This window comes from Macrosteles quadrilineatus, unplaced genomic scaffold (assembly GCF_028750875.1).
Source record: "Macrosteles quadrilineatus isolate MER2022 unplaced genomic scaffold, UCM_ALF_1.0 Scaffold_9__3_contigs__length_116548681, whole genome shotgun sequence".
NCBI lineage: Eukaryota > Metazoa > Arthropoda > Insecta > Hemiptera > Cicadellidae > Macrosteles > Macrosteles quadrilineatus.
In genome coordinates, this window is record NW_026542602.1 from 23038136 (window position 1) to 23042300 (window position 4165).

Genomic DNA, 4165 nt, shown 5'->3' on the forward strand with positions numbered 1-4165 from the left:
GCAAAAAGGAACCAACCCACAATTTTTCGGATCTGTTGATATGACAACAAGGTTGTAGAGCTCAACAGGCTTTATTTTCTACAAAAAAGAACCAACCCACAGATAGATACAACTTTTTTTATAATTATTTAAAATTACAGTGGTTTAGCTTTATAGGTTTTTGCTTTCTACAAAAAAGAATCAAGTCTTTTGGTTCTTATTACAGTTAAAATAGGAGCAAAAGTGATGGTATCATGTAGCATGGTTCTCTTTTGCAAATAAAGGAATTATTAGCTATATGGCAACCAAAGGCTTTTGGTTCCCTTTTGCAAAAATAAGGAATTATCAGCTTCATGACAACCAAAAGTGCTTGGTTCCTTTTGTCATTTTTTTTCTAAAATTAAAAGATTTGAAATCAATGTATCATCTTATACCAAAAATGCACAATGACTTTTATAAAAAGTTGTTTTACGATCCCAATATTGAGGATGACATCGATGGTTTTGGCGGTGAACCAGATTTTGAATTTGTCGAAGATGAGTGATGAACTATTTATTGATTATAGTAACAATTTTACCAGTAATATTAATATACTACAGTAATTTCATACTGTAGTGTTATCGTAAATTAAAATAAAATATAGTTTTAATAAGACAAATACTTTATTAGGTAGCTCTTACAATAAATCAAGATCCAGCATGTGTACCAACAAAAACTGAAACAAATAATATTCTAACACCATATGTTTCCAAACACATATGAATAACAACACATCTCCCCTTTAAAGATCGAACCTCCGGATAGGTTTGAATTGTCTTGTTGATCTTCTTAGATTCGCTAAAGGATTTTTCTGCGATGCCATTGCAGGATGATCGAAAGGTTCTGATCTTCTCAGGTGTTCTGAAGGACTGGTCTGCAGTGCTGGTTGAGAGTGATCAGAAGGCATAGTAGTGCTAAATCTTTGCAGTGATCTTCTGTTCCTCCGCAAACAACCATCTTGCGTTTGAATTTATAGGATCGAGGTGCATGGTGTTTGTTTAATATAGTTCCTTCTTGATTCCTGTTCTTTAAATGGACTTGAGCTCCATCAGGTAGAAACGGCAATTCTGTGGCTCTATGTCTTTTGTCAAAATAAATCTTTTGACGATCAATTCTTGCTTCTTCCTTTTCCCTTAACTTTTCAGCATCTACCAGATAGGGTCTAGTTGATCAGACATTATTAGAACATAAGTGCGGATCCTTCTCCCAAAAAGTAATTCCGCTGGAATTTTCCCATTTTCTAGAGGGGTTGCTCTTAACATAAGTAGCATTTTGTGGGGATCATCACTTTTTTCTAAGTGGTACTTTAAGTTTTTTACTTGCGCTTCGATAAAGCCGTTGCTTTGTGGAAATTTTGGGCTTGATGTAATCAATTTAAATCCATAATCACGACCAAGTTGTTTGAATTGACAGCAGTCAAATTGAGAACCACAGTCTGCTCTCACTGTCTCAGGTACACCGTGACGTGCGAAGATGGACTTTGTAATTGTCACAATAGTGCCCATTTTTAAGTCATTTAGTCTAGCAATCTCCATAAACCTGGAATAATAGTCTGACATTAAGAGATACCAGTGACCTTTGCACTTCAGCAAATCGGCACCCACTATTTGCCAAGGTCTGTCCGGATAAGGGGTTGGTATCAGCGGCTCTGCTCTCGTAGCGTGATTTTCTGCACATATCTTGCAATTTTCTACTAGTTCTTTGATTTGTTGAGAAAGACGAGGCCACCACGCAGTCAATTTTGCAAAAGATCTACATTTTGTTATGCCTTGATGTCCTTCATGACATAGTACATTAGCTTTGTAATTAGCTCTTAGAGAATTTGGTATTATAATACGACTTCCAAAGAGAAGTATACCATTTTGCTCACTTATATCTTCTCTATGATACCAGTAGGGCAATACATCCTCTGGAATCTTAGATTTTTCTGGCCAACCTTTCACACAATACTGTGACACATGTTTTAGAGTTTCATCTTTCATAGATTACATTTTTAGAAGGAGCGAAATATGTATCAATTTTTTTTTAAACTGTTTTGAAACTTTTTCTTTCCTTAGATGTCAAATTAAATGATTAAATATGCTTTCGGACTTTTCGCCCATCATATATATAGTAAGGTGTTTACCTGATACGGTTCGTCTTCATTGGTGAGCCCAGATACCGCTTGAAAGCGCAAGAAACGGGGTTTCCATTTAGACCAGTTTTCTCCCTTAAAATCAAAATGTTTTGGGGAAGGAACACTAAAACCTTTCATCTTTATGTACTGTATAGCTAAAACAATAAAAAACCCGCTGCCACCATGTAGTGTTATCGTAAATTAAATTAAAATAGGTATAGTTTTAATAAGACAAATACTTTATTAGGTACCTTTTACAATAAATCAAGATCCAGCATGGTTTACCAACAAAAACTAAAACAAATAATATTCTAACACCATATGTTTTCAAACACATATGAATACACACACACACACTTTTAAAACTATTATAGTATTAAGTAAAGACTTTTATAGCATTCAAAAGCCGTAGAAGCTATAGAATGTGTTGGAGTGTCTGTTTTAAATACGGAATAAATTTATTACAAAAAAGAACCAAGCTACTTGGTCACCTTTTTACCCCAATTTATTATAAAAACAAAAAGGAACCAAGCTACTTGATTACTTTTTTACCCAAATTTACTTTAAAACAAAAAGGAACCATCCCACATTTTGCGTTAAAAATTAAAAACGGACGGTTACTTAAACAAAAAAACTATGCCAAATTAATTTGACAGCATTGTACTTTTACCTGAATATAAAGTATAACCGATATTATAAATAATAGAATTAGAAATAAGCGTTAACTTTGGGTCCATAAATCTCAGTTTTAACCCCCTGTGGGATGGTTCCTTTTTGCATAACTACGTCCAATTACAAACTTGCTCAACAAAACAAAAGGAGGAAATAGACTTTCATTCAGCACGTAACTGCGGTTTTATAGCAAAGCAATAGCAATAGCAACATTCATAATTAAAAAAAATACTTCTAGATGCTTCTAGATCAATTGTTGGGGTTTTGTTGTTAGCTAGCACAAAAAGACTGAACTGGAGTCAGTTGTAGTGGTGAACTAGATTTCGATTTCGTATCGAAATCAATGGTTTAGGCCCCCTTCACACTGGGCCACCATGGTGGTGACAGTGGTGGCGACACCATGGTGGCTACGTTACATTAGCATTGATTTAAATGGGACATCTTCACACTGAGCTTTGGTGGCGCGTCTGTCCGCGCGGCCAGAAATGCGGTGGCTTGGGGTTGCGATTTTCAAAGATCAGTCTGGTGCTGCCACCACGTCGCTCAGACATTGAGATATAGATTATTACTAGCTGATGTACCCGTGCTTTGCAACGGGAAGAGGACACAAAATAGAAACATTTTAATCTTTACATATGTTGCATATAATAGTTACACATCCACACTTTTAGAAACAAAATTCAACTTTTGTAGCCTTAATAGAAACGTTTAAGTTATGACTTTTAAATCTGGTAAGTAGTGGATACCACCATTTTGGTTTTGATTAATTTTAAATCTCGTGTAGGCTGATATGAGAAAAAATGACCAAATCTTCGAATAAAACTTTGACATACATTACCTTCATCTCCCTTAGTTACATATCTTTTAATTTATTATTGACATTTTAAATATCAATTTTGAAGTTGCAAAAATACTAATCATTATAATTTAAATGTACATTTGTTTTTATTGAGCGAAGCTCTTATACGTCGACTTTTATGCATTTCGTAATACGCAAACTCCTCCTAGACGGCTGAATCAATCGTTTTCAAATTTTGCATGGTGATAAAGACCATATCGGTGAGTGCCAACATCTATATGGCGTTAAAAAAGTCTCTCAGGAATCCGTAGAAAAATGAAACTGAAAATAACATTTTTTAACATTAGTCTTATGGGTTGCTAGGTAACCATGTTGGCTGAATAACAAGTAAAAAGTAAACAAAAGATTTGAAGTTTTAGCATGTGCTCATAATAAGCCAACTACCCACAGTATACTAGGAAATTACAAATACAGTACAAAAGGAAAAACATCACTTGTTAATATTGAGCAAAGATTATACTTAAGATTACTCGATACATTGCAGTCAAGGGTAGCAGTGC